The following is a 21,015-nucleotide window of genomic DNA, read 5'->3' as shown; positions in this document are numbered from 1 at the left end:
TTGGTCCCAGTTATGTGACCCTGGAGTCTTATCCGTGCTTCCCTGGAACTATAAACCTAGTCTTGTAGCTCTCCAGAATGCTAAGGTATCCGATACGTGCCTGGGATTTTATTAGCTAAGTTTTTTTTAATGATTTTTTTTTTTTAAAACAAGGTTTATTTTGAAAAATGAGCACTCTGTTAAGCTGTGTTGTGCGGCTTGCTGTGTAAGGAGCAGCAATTCAAAGACTGCCAGTTGTGTTGGGCCTTGAAAGTTGAAGCTGCTCATTTTGGGAAAGGAACATCTCCGGGGCTTAGTGTGCCATGGAGAATAACCAAAGTAAGTGTGCCCACCTGTAATAAAAGCTTGCTAGAGGTGGATTGCTTCTCCCGGGTTGGATTTAAACCCAATCATATTTTGCCCCAGTGAAAATAAGGACATGTGTGTTTGTAAGTATAGAAACCATGTAATATGTGCTCTTCTTCATGAGAATGTTTCAAGGTTGGCTGTGCATATGCATGGTTAAGAGATGTTTCAGAATATAAAGCATTAGGGGGTCTAGAGAGATGACTCCGTGGTCGAGAACACTGGTCCCAGTTATTCCCAGTGTTGGGACAGATGTTGTGTCCTCCTCACCTCTGATCCTATGATCCCCCTGGTCATTATTTTCTTCATTTCATAAAGAGATATGGTTATGTGTCAGGTTGACAAAGGATGGATTATGATGGCTATTCTCAGTTGTCAAATTGATTATAACTGGAATCAACTATAATCTAGAACTTATAAAGATCTTGTAAAAATTAAAAAAGGCTTAGGTCCAAGTGTGGTGGTACATGCTTTTAATACTAGCATTCAAAAGACAGAGATATGCAGATCTCTGAGTTCAAGTTTTAAGACAGTCAAACTTAGGGAGTGAAGGAGCTGGAAAACAGAAAGCTGGTGATAATATAATAGAACAAGGGGACAATGTTCCAGCCCTAGCAAGCAACAGAATTTGGTAGCTTCAGCCATGTGGCTCTGGTTTTAGAGTCCAGAGTAGAAAGGTTTTCTGGGACAATTAGTGCTGGTTAGCTAGAGCTAAGAAATTAGCGATGCTTAAGAAGAGACTGACATCATTGACATGAAATCTTCTGGGAAGGGTTTTCTGAGAGCACAAAGAAGCTGTGTTCCAGAGACAGACATTGTGCTGGCAACCTGACTTAGCAATATGTAAGGATCACCCAGGTGGTACTGATTTTGAAGACATGAAGGGGTCATGAAGAGCTGAGGCTTGGCACTGTGAGAGGCCAGGGGAGGCCATTGTTGAAGGTGCAGCTTTCAAACTGCTATCAAGTTGCAGTTGATAGCCCAAGACTAAAGGGGTCATGCAAAGGAATTGAGGCTTGTCACCATGAAGAGAGCTTATGAGAGGCTATTGGTGAAGCCTAGTTGCAGTGGAAGACCCTAGTGTATTGAGGATCTTATTCCATAGGAGAGCCACTAGGAACAGCACAGCACTGGAATACAGTCAACCAGAGTCTAGAGTACTACAGAAGACAGAGCTAAAGAAGTGACCCAAGCCTTTTGGAGGAACCCAGAAGATCATATATGGAACTTAGATATTAGAGAAATACGCTCTAAGGTTGAAGTTGCCTTGAATATCCCAAGATGTTAGAAATGCCAGAGCTGCAGGAGACCTATCTGAAGATAGGGACCAGCCCAGGAAAAAGAAGTTTGTTGGAAGTATGTGATTAGCTCTTTGATTTTGATTTTATAGGGGATTACAGTTAAGTGATTGCACGGATCTCAGAAGAAATTTTGAATTTAGAACTTTTAAACGTTGTTGAGACTGTGATAGACTATGGGGACTTTTGAAGATGGACTAAATCTTTGTGTTGCATTATGCCATGGCCACATATGTTCCCCCATAGATTCATTTGTTTGAACAAGCCTGTGGGGCTGGGGAGTGTAATGTGGTCATTTGAATAGGCTTAGTCTATGGACTGGCACTATTAGGAGATGTGGCTTTAATGGAACAGGTACAGCCTTGTTAGGAGTGTGTCACTTCAGGAGTGGGCTTTGAGGCTCAGGCTCTGCCCAGTGTGGAAGAGAGCCTCTTCCTGGCAGCCCAAGGAAGGCAGTCTTCTCCTGGCTGCCTTCTCATCAAGATGTAGAACTCTTGACTCCTCTAGTACCAAGCCTGCCTGCATGATGATAATGGACTGAATCTCTGCATCTATAAGCCAGGCCCAACTAAATGCTTATGTTTAAGTTTGCGATAAGTTTGAAGTTTTTAAATGTATTTTTTCATATGTTTAGACACCTTAGAGAAACAACAAATAGAAATCAGAGAAGCCTGTTTTTCAGTTTTATCTATAACATTTGTATGAAAGTATTATGATTAAATTCACTGGTCAGAGCTGGTGGTTATTTGAAATCTATAACATAGAGCCATTTACTTTCTAAAATCAAAAGCCATTTAATAATGATGTAACTGAATACTTGTTTTAACATTGAAGACAACCCATAATTCTTTTGTTTGTGTGGCTCAATAAACTAAATTTTAAAGATTCTTTGAATATATAAACTTCTGTCTGCTTTCAAATTCTTACTTTGACTTATCCCATGGGAAGATATTGACCATCAAATAAATCTATGATTTATTATTTTATTTTTTAACTTATATTTATTTATTTAGGTTATTTTGAGACAGGTTTCTCTGCTTAACCCTGGCTGCTGGAACTTTCTTGGTTGACCAGGCTGGCCTTGAACTCACAGAGATCTGCCTGCCTCTGCCCTGAGTGCTCAGATTAAAGGCTTGCTTGACTTTAAATTTTTTATTTTTATTGGGGAATAATGGAGTATATGTATAGTAAATATACTATGAGAATACTAATTCTCAAAAATTCTTGTTTAAATGCTATATGAGTGTATGTATCTGGGTATATATTTCAATGTATATTCATACATATATATATGTATATTCAAGTGATTGGTGAAAAGGTATAGTTATCAAATGTGAATAAGAGATAAAAATATTTGGATCATTTTAGAGTACAGATACTCTTGGGAATATCCTACACCACTGACTTTAACATCCCCTTGGTGATTATAATGGGAAACTAATGTGAGAACCAGTGGATGAGGCTAGTGACCCTTAGGGTAAATTAAACATTGATTATGTCTATAGGATTTGTGAAGACAGAGTCCTGGCCCAACCTCTAGAGAATATGTCAATAGATGTATTGTTGAGTGTGTGTAATTTTAAGGGTGCAAGTGCTGTGGAATGAATTGGATTCCCTAAAATTCAAATGTGATCCAGACCTCTCAATGTGAGTATATTGGCAGAAAGGCTTTTAGGATATATGTGAGGCACGCTAAGTCATAGAGGTGCTGTTCTCTGACATACACTGAGAGGGCAGGAGAATGTACCATGCCTGGGTGATGAGAGGAGCCTGCTCGCTGTCTGTCTGTCTGTCTGTGACCAAGACTCTTGCCCAGAAACAAAATTGGTTAGAGTTGTGAATTCAGACTTCCCACCCTCCATTACTGTGGCTGTATCTCCTAAAATTTTGTTTTATTTTGTCCAAGTGAGGGACTAGGAGTCAAACAGGTAGGCAGAGAGATAAGAAAAGAGGCCACAACTAGGCAATAAACAACAACAACAAGCAAAAGAACTTTCCAAGACAGCTGGCTCCATCTCATGACCTGAAACAAAAGCCTGGCAGCTTAAAACCAAGATCTGGAGTGCTTTTTCTCAGGCTAGTAGCCCCCGATTGATGGCTCAAAGAGTCTGATTAGGGCATGTTTACACAACAGTTCCGGACCAATCTTCAAACTTACCAACCCTAAATTAGGAGAGGAAGATCCTTCAAAGCTTTCAGACACACACACACACACACACACACACACACACACACACACACACACAGAGAGAGAGAGAGAGAGAGAGAGAGAGAGAGAGAGAGAGAAGAGTAAATTCTTGTGTATGTAATATAATAGTAGAAATTATAATATATAGTATAAAAATAATAGTAAATTACTACATATGACATATGTAATAGATTATCCACAATGTAAAATTACTACATATGACATATGTAATAGATTATATACAATGTAAATTTTTTTTTTGTTCAGCCATTACAAATATAACAACTGTAATGAAGTAGAAATAGAATGTAGTCTGCAACAATCTTTAGTGTGCTATTTGGGGAAATCCCTTAATGTCAATTTGCCTGAATCAGACAAATTTCCATGATTGGGATGACAACTGGTTGTTGTTTCTCCCTCTCCCCCTCTCCCCCTCTCCCCCTCTCCCCCTCTCCCCCCTCCCCCAATCTCCCTCTCCCCCTCTCTCCTCCTCCCCTCCCCTTCCCTCCCTCTTCTCCTTCCCCTTGCTCTCCTCTCCCCTTCTTCCCCTTTCTTCCTCTCTCTCTCTCTCTCTCTCTCTCAATCCTCCTCTTTCAATAAATTGCCAATGAAATCAAAGAACCTTAGAAGAAGACATTATTTGTACTTTCTTAGCCAGTGGTGGAGTATGGAGAAGTGGGAAAAAGAGTCGTATGGCATGCTCTCCAGCCCCACTCTACGGTGACAGCAGTCAGAAATGCTCTCCTTGCCCTCAGAGGCTAACCTAACTTATTTATAAAACAAAAATATGACTAGAACTAGTGTTAGTTTCCTTGATGATTCTCAATAAAATGTGAAGTGCTCCTAAGGAATGCTATTTTCCTAGAAGGTTATAAGTGAGCTTTAAAAGTATATTTTAGCAAAGAAAATGAAATGTTTTAAAACCATGGACTGCCTCCTCTTATCTGAATCCACCATGCTGGAGTAACGGAACAGGTCTTCCTCTAAAGAGCCCCATCTAGTCTCCTGCAGGAAACCTCTCTGCACTTCCAGACATGGTTTCCACCAAGACAAGCAGCCTGACTGTGCAAACTGAGGACTCTCATCCTCATGGGACTCTCTCATCCAGCCTGGGCTGTCCTCCTGGCCCCTTTCCCTTTGGCTCCAAACTAGAGCCAGCCCCGAGGGCCCCCACCCTGTTCACAGTGGGCAAACTCCCCATGTCCGCCTCACCCAGGGCCCAAGACCTGGCCAGATGTAGGCCACCATTTTAACCCACAGGTTACCATTTTCTTACTACTATAATTCACCAGTTCGACAGCATAATGTTGACATTGGTGCTTGTGAGGACAAAGTAAGATACTCATGGACTCACCTGACACCTTTAAGCGTTTATCAGAAGCCTTAGGGCAAATGTGAAGCGGGAGAACTGTTTGTCAAAGTCTCAGGTTGGCTGAGCTTGGAGTGGAAGAGATACAATTGTGGACCTGGATCGTGTCTCAGTTTTGTTGAGAGGAGCACAAGGCTCGGGAAATGACTGGGTTGAATTAGCAGCCTCAGAGCAGGCTGATAGGAGAGCAAGAGTGGCAAAGTCAGGCCCTAGTGAAAAAGGCTGGAAAAGCCACAATGTGTGGGGGAGGGGGGAGGTGTGGGGTAGGGGGAAGAGGCTGGCAGGGAGGATTGTCTGGTTAGGATCTGATGCTTAGAAATAGAGAGGGTAAACTTATAGACATACAGAACTCCAGGCAAACATGATGCCAACAGTCAAAAATGACACTGTCTTGCCAATGACCCAAGGATGAGGCAACATACGGTTAATTATGATAACTGTAGTGGCTATTGCTGGTTGTCAACTTGACTATATCTGGAATGAACCCTGGATCTTGACGTGGAGATCTTGAGGCATAGTGGCTATGAATCCCAGAAGATTAAGACTGGAAGGTCTCTGAGTTCAAGGTCATCTGGGACAAAGGAAGTCCCAGATTCAGGTGTGATGGCACATATCTTTAATCTGGGCCACACCTCCTGCTGGAGACCTACATTAGGACATTGGAAGAAGGAAGATTCACTCTCTCTCTTCTTCGCTTGCTTGCCTTATGGGACTGAGCAACTGCTAAATCCTTGGACTTCCATTCACAGTTGCTGCTGACCATTGTCGGGAGTTGGACTACAGACTGTAAGTCACCAACAAATTTCCTTACTATATAGAGACTACCCATATGTTAGGTGACTCTAGAGAACCCTGATTAATACAGGATGTTAAGAGCTCTGTGGAATGTTCTGTAGGAGCTTGGAAGTTAATGTTGAGAACAGTGCAGAAGATGGAGGCCTGGCTTGTGAAATTTCAGAGGGAAGATTAAAGACTCTTCTCAGGGCCATGTTTTGATTGTGAAGATTCTGTTGTTTTGGTTAGAGGGCTGAAGAATCAGCTGTGATTAACAAGATACCAGAACCACTAAAGCAAACCTTTGTGTTACTGGGACTATTGATGCTGGTTAGCTGGAGCTAAGAAATTAGTGGAGATTAAGAAAAGACCAGCATCATTGAGGTGAAATCTTCTGGAAAGTATTTTCTGAGAGCACAGAGACTGTGTTCCAGAGATAGCCAAGGTTGTACCTTGTGCTGTGGTTGGACTTGGTACTATGTAAGAGTCACCCAGGTGGTACTGGGTTTGAAGGCATGAAGGGGTCATGAAGAGCAGCTGAGGCTCAGCACTGTGTGAGGCCATGGAAGGCCATTGGTGAAGGTGCAGCCTCAGTTGCAATTGATGGCTCAGGACTGAAGGGGTCATGCAAAGGAGCAGAGATTGTCACCATGAAGAGAGCCTATGAGAGGCTATTGGTGAAGCCTAGTTACAGAGGAAGACAGCAGTGTTTTGGAGATGCCAGTACCATGAGATGACCACCAAGAACAGCAGCAGCAGTGGAGTACAGGCAGCTGGAGCTAGATGACAAGCTGTGTGCTACAAAAGGCAGAGGTGGAGAAGTGACCCAAGCCCTTGGAGGAGCCCAGAAGATCGTGAGTGGATCCCAGACGTTGGACAGTTAGAGTTTGACTTTGCTTTTGATTGTGACTGTGCCCTGATATTTTTCCCTCTTGAAGGAAGAAAGTATTTTAGTGGAGCCCGTAGGTAAGAGACTTTGAATTTTTAAAAGACTTTGAATTTTAAAAGATAGTGGATATTTTCAAAGGATTGAACTTTTAATATGTAAAGACTGTGGGACTTTTAAAGTTATTTAGATCTTGGGGATGAATAAGATAGTAAGGGTTGAGGCTTAATAGTGATGTGTTTGTGTGTCAAGTTGACAAGGGGTCAGTTGTACTGGCTGGTTTTGTGTGTTAAGTTGACACAGGCTGGAATTATCACAGAGAAAGGAGTTTCAGTTGGGGAAGTGCCTCCATGAGATCCAGCTGTGGGGCATTTTCTCAGTTGGTGATCAAGGGGGGAGGTCCCATTGTGGGTGGTGCCATCCCTGGGCTGGTAGTCTTGGGTTCTATAAGAGAGCAAGCTGAGCAAGCCAGGGGAAGCAAGCCAGTAAGAAACATCCCTCCATGGCCCCTGCATCAGCTCCTGCTTCCTGACCTGCTTGAGTTCCAGTTCTGACTTCTTTTGGTGATGAACAGAAATGTGGAAGTGTAAGCTGAATAAACCATTTCCTCCCCAACTTGCTTCTTGGTCCTGATCTTTGTGCAGGAATAGAAACCTTGACTAAGACAATAACACAGTTTACAATTACAAATGGAGTAATCTTGACCGGAGGAGGAAACCTGTTGCAAGAATTGAAGCAGAGACCCTAACCCAGATTGGTCAGTGAAACCCTCAAAGTAGATTTAAATTTAGTTGAATGAATTAAACTCACGGTTAGAGTAGAAATCATGGTCCTGTAGCTTGTGAGATATTTGGTAGGCATGTATTCATCTAGAGATAAGAATAAAATAAGGACAGTGAAACACTACATCTTAAATTATTTTATTCAAACACTAACAAGAAAGGAGTACCTTTGCTTGATATAAATTGATATCAAGCGAAGAACTGTCCTCTTTTCCTATCTTGTCTGCAGTAAATGGATTAAACACACACACACACACACACACACACACACACACACACACACACACACGGACCTGAGTTAACTGTAAACAGAGAGTAATGAAGAACTTACAAGAAAATTACCCACTTCTCTAACGCTTAACTTCTCTTGCGGAAGCATTTACACTTCAACAAGTAGTTTATGCTAAAGATGTTTGACTTGAGTCAGCAAAAAGGGCAGTGGACACTGAAATGCTGAAGATGGACACATAGAGGGGAAATTAACAAAAATAAATAAACAAGAGCTTGTTTCTAAACCCAAGACCAGAAACCTCACAGAAGCACAGAATGATGAATACATCTGTTACTAAAGTCACATCTGGTCACTTGAAAAAGGAAGAGGCAATTTAGTAGAATTAACAAGAATTCACTAAGTAGTCACTTCCTTTCTTGACGATGCTGCTTCATCAGCAGAGAGGACTTCTGATGGAGGAACCATAGGATGAGTTTGCAGCTGCATGCATAGAATTAATTTCTACTAATTTCTCCTTTCCTGAGTCTATCAGGATGCCGTGACAATGTCCCATGCCTGGTGTCTTTTGACAAGGGGAGGGAGGAAACATGCACAGGTAACGTGGGTCCTCCCTGACAAAAACCCTTAGCAAGAGCATCCAGTGTTGCTGGAAGTAGAAGATGACTGGCAACTTACACGATGATGAAGGACACGGATCTTCTATTCAGTTGGGTGGTAGAATTAACCATTACGTTAGTATCACAGAACGTGCAACAAGCTTAAAGACTAGGCCAAATTTAACGCAACAGAAGTCAATAGAATAAAGTGAAGTGTTGGACACAAACTGTAGTGAATGTAGGTTGAAGAGGGCCTGTGTTTCCTTAACATCCGCTAAGGAAACAAACTCCTCAAAGCTTCAGTGAATTGTCATACAGAACACACTCCAAGGATACACTTTCGAACAAAAGAGGTACACTGTGACTTTTAAATGAAACTTCGGATGCAGTTCTAGGGATCAGGTTTTAAGGAGGACACTGGGCAAGGGAAAGGTAACAGAGATGGATATGCATGCAGACAAACTGAACCATTCTCCTGAAGAGTCAAGAACAGACATGTTGGGGCTGGAAAGCGTGGCCAGGAAGGCATACCACTCTTACACAAGACCCAAGTTTGACTCCTAGCACGCATGATGGCTGGGCAGCTCACAACTCCTCTCCATCCAATTCCAGGTGGTTTAGTGTCTTTCCCCTTTCTGGTCTTTGTGGTCACCTGCATTCACATGCATATACCCACAGGAAGACATCCGTGTACATGTAATTAAGCATACTCATAATTTTTCTTTTAAAAAAAAATGGCCTATGGCGTCCAGAAAGCAGATGTGTGAATCTGTTGAGAGGTAGGTATCATATCATGGTGTTCTTTGCAAGTCAGGGTCTATAGCTAGATTTCCAGAGCAGTGACATCAATCAGAGGTAAGTGTGGGTTGGTGAGCACATGGCAGTGGGTACTACTACCTTTATAAATCTTCAGTCTTGTCTGCATATTATGATCAGTCACCTGATTCATCAGGCGGGTATAGGGTTCCGTTCCAAAGAATGTACTAAAACTCTAATGATACTAAGATATTAGTTGGGAGACTCGTGTCTGCAAGATTACTCATTGGGAAGTTCAGTAAGCTAAACGTCTTGTTTCTCTAAAGTCACTTCCTGATTTGAGAAGACAAATGGAAATTAACTCAGGATTATATACTACAGCTAGGCACTGACACAATTCATTCTCCTAAAATAAATACCTCAACACTGTGCCTGGCATACAACAAACTTTCAATAACTATTAGCCATTTGTATTGTATCTTTGGTTGCATGGAGTATTATTGTAATTTTAGTCTATAGATGAGACACAGTCCCTGAAGGCAGCTTAGCTTCCTAAGGCCCCCAGTAAACTGCCAAGTTAAGGATTTGAATATTGCCTAACCGTACTACTCTTGCTAGAACTTTCTCACCGCTGGCCTGTCTAAACATCAGGAAGTTTATGCAAATTAGTGGTTTATCTGAGTTAGCTTTTAAAACGCCTAAGGGTAGCTTTTCTTTTCTTTTTAAATCTGTGGTGAGGATCCTCTCTTGCTTACAAAATCTGTAACCTTTCCTAGCAGCATGGTCGCCTGGAAGTGTCCTTGGGTCTCCATAGTGTTTCAAGACTCAGAACACTTGATAGCTAACTTGGGGAGAGCCCAGGGTTGAGTAAAACTGTCCATTCTGATGAACAGGTAAGTGATTCGAAAAGCTGCCTTTTCATAGAATCTAGGTTAATTATCTTTAACTCGGAGGAAGAAGATCCAACCCCGGACCGGTTAGATAGAGTTTGTACTGGATGGCTACTTTTCATTGAAAGAATAAACACAAGTTGGGTGCATCACACACACACACACACACACACACACACACACACACACACACACACACACGAGATAAGATAAAGTTTCCCTTGTAAAGATCTACCCCCAATCAGTTCAGTTTACAGGGCTCGTTGAGGTCGGATTCCCCTGTATTTTGCTGCTCCACGCTAGGCAACAACTGCTTCGGATTAGGTGGATTTTCCCCCTTTCTCTTTAAACTGATTCAGGAAAGGGGGGGGGGAAGGGAGGGAGGGAGGCGAGGAGAGTGTAACTATTTTGGAGCCTGGAGAGGGGATTGGGCACTAGCCTCGGTAGTGGGATTCTTTAAATTCTCAGCTTTCCTCTTCCAGCGCTTTAAAAAACGAATCGGCCCCTCCTCCCCGGGCCTCCAGAAGTTATCTTTCCTTTGGGTGAGATTCCAGAGTGGAAACTGAAGCTCATGGGTCAGGAGAAATCAGAGCTGTAGGAACTAAAGCGGCGGGGAAGGGCAGGGTGCGTGGAGTCCTGGTGGGGGTCTGGGCGGCAGCGACGGGAAGGCGGAGCTTCGCGCCTAGCCACGATCTGGGGCTGCGGTGGAGAGAGAGCCTGTGCGGAGGTCCGGATCGGGCTGGGCGGGGGTCCCGCTCTCCCCCTTCCCATCCTCGCCTCCCGGGCTCTGCTGACGTTGCGGCTTCCTCCGCCCCGGGCAGAGCCCTCCCTCCGCCGACGGTCTCCGCCCAGTCCGCCCGGCCGCCAGAGGCTGCAGCGGCGCATCCCGGGCGCGGCGCCCTGAGCTCGGATGGCTGGGCGCGCAAGCTGAGGGCCGGATTCCAGGGGTCCGGAGCTCCGGGCGCCCCACGGGGACACAGAGAGAGGACGCCCGTGAGGACAGAGCGGTGAGTGATGGGCTGGGTTAGGCGCTACTCTGGGCCACGCTCCGGGAAGCTTCCCTCCCGTAGCTCGATGGGTCTTCTCTGGACCGGTCCATACCGGCCAGCTAGAGCCACGTCCCCTGCTGCGCGTCGATTTCCAAATGGACTAAGCATCCTGGGCCAGCTCTGCTGGTTCCGTGATCTCCTACCTGGGTGCCCAGCCCAGAGTCCCGCAAGACAGCAGCTCGGAGATCTGGAGCGAATGGCGAGGACTGGACGTGCTACCCGGTTTTACGAGCCCCTACAGGTTTGGAGATAGTACACCCTTGCATTCCCTGCCTAAGCTACATCAATTATCTAGGGATAGTGGTGGTCATGTGCTCCCTTGCTGGGTCTGCTTGTGCGAGCTCCGGACCGCAAAAGCCCGGAAAGCTGCTTCTGAGTCACCCCCCAGCTGCAGGATTCCAGAGCCCCTGCACTCCAACACCCCAGGGTGATTGGGTAACCTCAACCCGAGGCCGCTTGGGCCGGTCGGGGGCCCGGGAGGCGGGAGGCGGGCTTGACTCCGGCTGGGGAGTGCTGTAAGCGATGCCACATGGGCTCAGAATCTGTCTGGGCTGGATCTGAGCTAACTTTGTGAACTGAGAACTTTCTCATCTCTCCTTTGAGGCAACAGCCTCTGTTTAGGCCAGCTGGCGTTCATATTGAAACCTAATCCCTTCCTTCCAAAGTAAGGGGCCGGCCTCTTTCACCTGGAATTCTTTAGGTCAGGAACTGACACGTTGGTTTCTAGAGATTTTCTAGTAGAGTCTTGAAAAACCTTTGCTGCTTAATCAACTGTATCTTAAGAAAGGTAGAATCTTCTAGAAATATTTTCATGTTCTTTCATGTTACAGAATTTTCACTTTTAATAATTCTCTTTTCAGTTTTTGCATTTTCTTAATAAATGATAGTGAAGTTTAAAAAAAAAAGATTCCTTAATATCATCTTAAAATTATGTGTCTGCCTGGGAGTATGTGCACTGGACTACAGACAGGTGCCTGCAGAGGTCAGGAGAGGACATCAGATCTGCTAGTATGGTAGCTACAGTCTGTTGTGAGCTTCCTGAAGTGGGCGCTGGGAACTGAACCCTGACCCTATACAATACCAGTTCCAGTTCTTGACCACCGAGCCCCTTATGAAATGAACATTTTGTAGAAGATTTTGGTCTACGCTACTAGAGAGAACTGCAAAATGTAACATGTAGGGGAAAAATAAAACAGACGCACCCTGGGGTTTGTTCACGCATTTCTATTTTCCTTAAGGTCCCTGGACAGATGTGGTCCCTTTTGTTAATGTAGTAAATTCTATTCTACTGAAAAGGGAGAAAAGGTTGGGTTTAGTATGTGCTTTACCTTAGTGATCCTCCTTGTCCATTTAACCAAGAGCCGGAGTGTGGGTTAGTAGGACCGGGAGGGGGTCCGTGAGAAACAGCCCCGGGCGTCTTGGAGTGTGTTTGGCTGTAGAAAGAGAAATGCATGACTGGGCAACATGGGGGACTTGAGTGCCGGAGGAGCCCTTTAGTCATTATTAGAATATGATATCAGTTTCAGTTTCAATAGTTAGACAAAAACACTGGCTACAGAGTACATTTTTATATCCAGATTAAAAAGAGACAGTGAAATCATCCATTAAAAGAGACTTTTTTTTAAAAGTTCCTTGACAAGGAGAGAAATTGGCAGCAGGATACAATCTTTGCATGGTGGGGTTTTTAGCCCAGAAAAAGCTTTGATAAGAAGTCGATGGATTTGCCCAGTTAAATCAGTCTTTTTTTTTTTTTTTTTTTTTTTTTTTTTTGTGAGCAACCCTTGTGTCTGCTTTAGTACTTAGCAGTAGTTCACAATTTATTTAGCTGGTGCGGTGCATTTCAGTGACTTAAGTGGTGTGTCTGGGGGCAGGAGGTGCAGCGCTGTCCTGGAGGGACCTAGGACCATCACAACAGTACAGTAATTTTCTAGTACCCTAGAAAATTATTTCAGTCTCTGAGACAGTTTTTGGATAAATGCATTCTGGGATTAAAAAAAAGATTTTTTACCCCATTTCTTTATATTATTTGTGATAGAATATTTTGCTCTTTATTTCTTCTTGCCTTGGTTCCTCAATGTTGCATTAGAGAAACATAATTATCAACATTATGATTCTAACACATGGAGTGAAAAAAGAGGTGGATAATTTGAATAAGTGTGTTTGCTGGGAATCTGGCTAATTTCTTTGACTGTTCTGAAAACAAAGATTAATTAAACAAAGACTGATTACAGCCTAGTTTAAATATTTTTTTTCAGCCATTAGGTTGTCTCAGTCCTACATACAGTAAATATTTTAACATGCTTTTCCCTTCTATTGTCCTAGGCTGTGTTGTGGCAAGCCTGTGGGGAGAGCCGGAGCCTGAGATGGTGGGGACTGTGTCAGTGAGTGCTTCATTCCTTTCCAGAGAGTGCCATCCTAAAAGAGGGAAAGGCACCTGAGGAGTTTCTGTGACCAACAAACCCTATTGAAAGAGTATCTGACACAGGACAGGATCTTTCCTGTTGCTATATTTAGTACCTTGGGCTTTTCTCATATTGGAAGTACATTATCTCTTCCTATCGTGATTTGTAGACTAAAACTCTCTGGAGGTCACTAAATTACTAGCAGATGTTTGAACTGGACAACCCGAATCCGTATACCTGCAGTCAGGAGCGGACATGGGAATGAAGCTGGTGTCTAAACCCAGTGTACTCACAGGGGAAATATCTTCCCATAAAATCCATGTGATGAACGCGTGTCAGAGCAGAAAGTAGAGGGCAGAATCCCAGATGCCTGAGATGCTCACACAGCTGCTTGCTAGTGGCGAGAAATAGAAGTGGATGACCTGTTCTAATTGGAAACTGTCTTCTAAACATCAGATTTGGTTTTGGAAGGAGATATTTCTATGTATATGATAAATAAATGTAGCCAAAGGCTGTTTCTTAATGTTTGTTGGTGTTTCAAAGCTCAGTATTGTGTAGAAGAGAGATTTGATTAGCTGATGGGGAAATATTTCAGAAATAGAAGCAAACCAGAAAGTATTGGGCAATTTGATACAAGTGGGTCATTACTTTTACTAAAAGCTCATCTACAAATTCATAAGCATTTAGTCAGGCAGACAGATCAACCTTACTTGGTGTGATTCAAGGCTTATATAGTTTTGGGGATGGGGGGATGGGGGAGCTGGGGGTATCTGGGATGGGCAAAGGTCCTTGGCTAAAGGCTTAAGGTACCACGATGCCTCAGTAGCGTGGGAAAGCATTTCAGATCTTAGATGCTACTTGAATGGGTTCTTGTCCAGAGAAAGGAAGCTAATTGAACCTATAATCTAACTAAAGCTAACATGACATTCTTCAGGTAGAGGAGTGAGTGTAGGGCTTTTAAGTTCCCCAAACCCAAACCTGCTGGTAAAGATAGTCTGCCATTTTGCATCAAGCCTAGAAGGCTATCTGGACAATGGACAATGGTAGATAATGGACAATGGACCTTAGTTAACATGCCAACATAGTACTCTTTCATTTTGTTCAAAGCATCCTATCTCACACTTTAGCCTAGTGGAGATGGACAGTGAGATAGGTTCATGTCTTGTCTTCATTTTAGTAGAGTGGGGATGCTGAGGGTAAGGGACACAATCCGTTTTTAGGCGGTCTGTGATATACCTTAAATTGAATGAGACAAACATAAATTGCACACATACTGCTACTCTGTCCTCTGTAACTCCACATTCAAATTACTGAAGGCTCACATTTCATTTTCCTGTAGATCTTCTTTATTATATTTTGTAGTTGCTGCCCATGAACTGTCAGATAGCTCTTGCTTCTTGGGATTCTGCAAACTATTTACAGATTCCCTTTTGTTCTCAACCCCTCCTCTCCCCCCATCCCCCCTACTCCATCTCTGCTTGGTAAGGGTGTCACTGCAGCACCTTTTCTGATGCCTGCAGAGCCCCAGGCTGCTCACTCAGTTCTTGTGAACTAGCTTTGGGCTTTAACCGGCCTTGATGCATTATCAATAGTGTTGCTAAACTGCCTTATACCTACAAGCTGCAACCAGTTGAGGGCTGGACTCCTGGATTCTTTTCCAGATGCCCACAGAAGTGTAAACCTGCCAGAGGAGACTGATTCTTAGGGTCAGAGAAGAAAGAGGATGGTTTTAGTTTGGAAAGAGAAGAGAAGATGGTGAGGCCATCTGTTTATTTTTTAAATGGAGTCATTTGTAAAGTTCTTAACTCAAGAATAACACTGAATTTTAATGTGTGTTAAGATGATCCTGGGCTTTCCTTTTGTGTGTTTTAGTTTACTTGGAATCATCTAGAGACATGATCTTAGTAGAAATGTTAGACTGTTTTTAAAAGAGCAGAATTTCCATGGTCAGTAATATTTATACATTCTGATAAGAAAAGCGTGATTTGCTTTGGTATTTTATAATTGAGAATATTTGATAGTCAAGTTATTATTAGGTGAGTGAAAAATCTTGCTATAAAAATGTGACCAAAATACATGTTACATGAACTCAGATCCTAACGTTTGTGTGGACATTATTTTGACTAAGCTCTCACCCCGCCCCTCCTTAGCTTTAATTACACATATGCATATCAGTTGTGGGCGATTTGCATCTATTTTGTCCCAGACGGGATCAGAGTTTGTCACCGAATGTCTCTGTCTGCATGCCAAAACAAAACCTTTTGCAGCTTATTTGTAGAATTAATAGTGTCTGTCATTGTGGAATATACTAAATATATTAAAATACTCAGTATTTTACTTAACTAGCAGTCACATTCTTTAGAAAAAATTGAAAACTTGTAGCGTGGTGCAGATGCTGATGCAGGAGGATTGTTTTGAGATCCAGGCTGTGGTGTATAGAAAGTACAAAGTCAGCCAGGACTACATAGCACAACCACTCTCAAAAATCAATATAAAAGATAAATATAAAAGATAAAAGACTTTTAAAAAAAAAGTTGAGCCAGGCAGTGGTGGCACATGCCTTTAACCCCAGCCCATGGGAGGCAGAGGCAGATTGATCTCCAATAAGGCCAGCCTGGTCTACAGAGCTGTCTTCCAAGACAGCCAAGTGTGCATAGAGAAACCATCTTGAAAACCAAACAAACTCAAAAAAATTGAATACACCCTGGTTAATTTAAACAGCTATCATTTGAGTCTATCTGCTTGATATATTTTCATGCCATAGGGTTGTAAAGTTGTATTTGTTGATCAAATCAGGTGCTTACGTTTTCCTTCATGGGCAAGAACAATAGGAGCAAAAGCTGCTAAGTAATAGGCATGCAGTAGACATACAGCACGTATGGAAGAGACGCTGTAGGAAAATGGAACCAGCATTTTAAAAACCCTAAAAATAATTTGTGACGGATGTGTGCTCACTGCTTGCTTGGCTGTGATATTTCCCTGACGAAGCAGCCGGTGATGCCCTGTTGCTGCTATAAGAAGAGGGTGTGTGCCGACAACTCCCGTGTTAGTGCTGCTTGTATAAATCTTGTGGAAAACACAGCAATTTTCAGATTGTGTTTTTAATACAATATAGATTGGTCCTTTGTGGAATAACTACATAGAAGCTGTTTACATACTTCTCTTCTAGAGTAGAGTATGGAAAGGGATAATACTGCATTTCTAAAGCTACTTATATCCAGAGGTTGCCAGTCACAAAAGAACGAAGCCCAAGAACATAAGTCACTGATGTAGCTCAAAAATGTTCTGTGCCAAGGTTCAGTCCAATGCATAGAACCTGAGAGAAACCAGGCGCCATGTAGGTGCTGGCCCTCCTGACAGTGCTGACTATGAAGCCCTGCTGTTTTTATTGTTTGAATAATCTGTCCAGCAGTAGATTTCTATAATTCCAAAAATTCTTGGAAAGACCCTTTCTTTTAGCCGTTTAGTGACATCATTCCAGGAATTGTACGTCGGGCTCCTCTCTCCAGCACCAGGGACAATCAGGCAGGGGCCAGCTGGCTTTTGGAACTATTTGCTGTGGTTCTACTTGTCCCAAGGGATGGGCTGAACCAGGCGGGGAGGAAAACTGGACAGCTATTTTTTTCATCTTCCCCTAGGAAAGAGAAGGGGAAACAGACATGAGGCTATCTAAAGTAGTTTCTGCTGACCACAGCTCTACTGATGCTTTTTCCCCTTAGTATGATTTCTGTAGAGTTTTGAGTTCTTTGGGAAGGTTTACATCCTGAAAAAAAAATGAGGTGTGGTCATCCAGGGTGTGACTTCTGTTCATCTGAAAACATGAAAATTGAAGAAAATAATGACTGACTTAGATGAATATGAAACAATAGTGAGTTTTATTATTTTAAATGAAAGTTGCTGCTATAGATGTTCCTTAGCATTTTTACTGGTAGTAATTGGCTGGTTAAAGTTATCCTGATTATATAAAGTTTCTAGAACCTTCATTTAGGCAGACACTGTATGCTTTATTTGCTTCTTCAAGGAGGCCATTTTTCTTCATATATATATATATATATATATATATATATATATGATTTGGTTTTCTCGAGACAGGGTTTCGTTGTATAGCCCTGGCTGTCCTGGAACTCATTCTGTAGACTAGGCTGGCCTCGAACTCAGAAATCCGCCTGCCTCTGCCTCCCAGAGTGCGGGGATTACAGGCATGTGCCACCACTGCCTGGCTTTTCTTCATATTTAAAAGACTTAAAGTAACATTTTATTAATAAACACTGACTTGGTAGGCACATAGTTACTGCCATGATCACATTGTCGAACTTCCCCATTGTGACCATATTATACCCAGCTCTCTTACCACATTTCTTGTATTCTTCCCCCACCCCATCCCCAGTTGTTTTTAAAAGTCTTAGCACCAAGCTCCACTGTTGCATTGAATTTTCATGTATGCCTTATACTTTTCTCTACTCCATTTCTATGTGGGGGTTTTTGTTTTCTTTTGTCTTTGATGGTTGTTGTGTTTTAATAGACTAAGATCTCATGTAGCTCAAGATGGCTTGGAACTTGCTGTGTAGAAGAGAATGGCTTTGAATTTCTGACCCTTTACCGAAGATCTCAAGTGCTAGGGTTATAGGCCCATGCCACCATGCCAGGTTTGTCTGCACCATTTCTGTGGTAGAATTAGATTGGCAGCAGTGAGGGAAGGGATCTCAGTAGCCTTATAGACAAGCTTTTACCATTCTTGTTAAAATAGGGTGGTTGCCAATGCCAGAAAGAACCTCTGGAAATGTCACATAGGAAGGCCCTTTTATAGCCAGAAGAGGGTGCTATATCCCCCAGAACTGGAGTTATAGATGGTGGTGAGCTGCCATGTGGTTCTGGGAATTGATGCCAAGGCCTCTGGAAAAGCAGCCAGTGCTCTTAATCTCTAAGCCATCTGTGCAGACCCCCATAGAAAGGTTCTTATAGGGATCCTAATCGATAAAAACAAACAAAAACCCAATAATACTAGTGTTAAGTAACCTTGTGAACTTTGTTTCACGTTGCTTGAAAAGAATTTCAAAAATACTGATTCCATGACTTCCAGGTGTTAACTTAGTTAAGATGTAATTATATGGAAAGTACTGTTTTTTGTATAATTTTTTTCTACAAGAAGTAGAAAATATGCAGTCAGCTGAGATGAGCCAGTTTGGGGGATACCATGGGCTAAAGAAGGTCAGTGTCTCGGACAGTTGCCTTCAGAACTTCCACTTAGTGTTAGGGCCTGTGCTTGCCGCAGTTTCCCTTTTCAAGGAAAACTGGTTCTTGGAGTCACCGAAGGCGACCTCCAGGTATCTTAGTTCACAGTGCCTTCTTTTGGTCTCTCTTCTTTTGTTTCTTTTTATCTTTCTCTGTTTACCTTATGTCTTCCAGCACTTACAGCTTGTTCCCAGGAAACTCCAGAATCATGAAGGAATGACCGGTTGATTTTATTCATTCGCCCAGTTATTCTTTCTTATACTCCCGTTTGGAATTTCAAGACCCACCTCTCCCACCTAGGGAAATTATTATTATTGGGGGCCACAATCTGATCCACGTGCTATATTTAAATCCGAAGGCTTTTTCATCATGGAAGCCCGTGGATTTAATGTGATCTGCATAGAATTATTCTATAGGCTTTATATAGCGATATAAAAGTAAAATTTCACTTCAGCATGGGAGGTTTCATAGTTGAAGTTTGACGTTATTGGGCCTCTTCCAGTATCTCTTTGTTGGGGAAAGTGTGTGTGGCAGTGAGTATTTAAGTTACTGAGTTGCCCTGGAATGATAAGGCCTGTGCCTGGAGTGCAGCTGGGCCAGTAGCGCTGGAGGGAGGTTATAACATAGATCCTTCTTTGTGTGCCTTCAGTTCTTTCCCCCTAATTGGTGACGCGGCTCAGCGTTGGTTCAGTGACTGCAAGTTTTAGAAGCAGTGAATCTGTGTTATTTGGGAAAAAAACACTTTGATGTCTGACTTTGTCCGGTGCACTTTTGAACTTGGAGAATTACATGAAGGAACAGGAGACCTGCATGATAGGAACATGGGAAGGTTTTTAGTGTCTGGCAAGTGTTTACCAGGCACTTTTGTGTTTGAAAAGATGTCTGGGTGGCAGGCACAGAGGAAGCATGCAAAACAGATATGATGTGGACTTTGGCCTTGAGGAATTTAAAATATGCTTGGCAGATAATGACTCTGAAGCTTAATGAGATGGGCTGAACTCTGAACTGAACAACAGCAGGACTACAGGAAGGAAGGGACTTGAGAAGATGACAGGCAAGACAGATGGCAGCTGGGAAGGGATGAGGAAGTGGGCCTGCAAGAGCAGAGCTTTGTGCAATAATGGGAGTGGGTGGGTCAGCTTTGCAAGTGCATAGGCCAAGGAGCAAAGGGACAGGGACAGGAGGGAGCAGAAATGGAATGGCCGAGTTACTACCTATTATCTCCTCTTATGCCATGTCCTCGTTGCCCTTCCCTTCATAATGCCTTTCATTGTTTCCCGTGTGTGTGTGTGTGTGTGTGTACGCATACTTGTGTGCTCCATAGTGTTGTATAGAGGCTGCAGTACAGCTTCACATGTGGGTCCTTCCCTTAGACCTTGTTTGAAACCATGTTTCCTTTTTGCTTTTTGCTACTGCACATGCTTGGGATTCTCCTGTCTCCAGTAGATGCATGCTACATGCCTGACCGTTTATGTGACACAGACTCAGGTCCTCAAACTCTGGCAGCGAGACCTTTGAGCCATTTTTTTTTTTTTTTTTTTTAGCCCTGCCACACATACTTTTGAAAGGCCTGTGCTTAACACTGTAGGAGAGAGAGATGACTAAACCCCCGACTCCTACCAGCCTATCCAGTAGATGAGATTTTCCTCACCTTCTGTTGGGATCCACAGAGGACAATGTGAGAAGAGATAATTACGGACGTTACAATATGGCAATATGTACATAATTAGTCATAAATGTTTACTAGAGACAGTTAAATCTGTGTGCGTTCTTACTAATACTTTTTAAGGCTCACTTCAGAACCCACTTCCTTGGTGAGTCCTTCCTTCCTTCCTTCCTTTGCAGAGTGCCAGTCTGTCTCCTGCTTGCCTGGACTTGTACCATTCTCTACATAGCCACAGACAGCCATGCCACAGAGGTTCTTGGGGTTTAGGTATGCTACCTGTTTCCTGAAATGATCTTGTACCTTTCTTTTTAGTGTAACGTGCTTGGTGACATCTTTCTATTTGAGGCTGATGAGGCGAAGGTCTTAGGTTTCTATTGCAAAGTCCCCACTGGGAACCTTGTTCATTACCTCACATCTCAGCCCTGTGTCGTGGACCTGTCCATCACTGCCTTATAGACAGGTAACTGAGCTGGAATGTCTATGGGAGCCCTTTTTTAGTCCTGGACATCCAGGTCTTTCATCCACCCCTTTCTTCTCCATGCCTTTGTGA

The 21,015-nt window shown here is 43.0% G+C and overlaps 1 protein-coding gene across 4 annotated transcripts in view; it reads left to right on the top strand.

Annotated features, from left to right (window-relative positions):
• Positions 1 to 9,941: 9,941 nt before the first annotated feature.
• The window catches only part of Dse (dermatan sulfate epimerase), a 56,725-nt gene continuing 45,651 nt past the window's right edge, over positions 9,942 to 21,015 (top strand). The window contains exons 1-3 of one of the 4 annotated variants that reach the window (XM_052164557.1): positions 9,942 to 10,119; positions 10,938 to 11,123; positions 13,488 to 13,542. The gene's annotated coding sequence lies outside the window, so the exon portion shown is untranslated. Of the gene's footprint in view, positions 10,120 to 10,937; positions 11,124 to 13,487; positions 13,547 to 21,015 lie in introns of all 4 variants that reach the window. The other 3 variants (XM_052164556.1, XM_052164555.1, XM_052164554.1) reach the window with 3 other exon arrangements.

This window comes from Apodemus sylvaticus, chromosome 19, assembly GCF_947179515.1.
Source record: "Apodemus sylvaticus chromosome 19, mApoSyl1.1, whole genome shotgun sequence".
Lineage (NCBI taxonomy): Eukaryota > Metazoa > Chordata > Mammalia > Rodentia > Muridae > Apodemus > Apodemus sylvaticus.
Note: the sequence above shows the minus strand (reverse complement) of the source record. Positions and strands in the feature narration are given on the sequence as shown.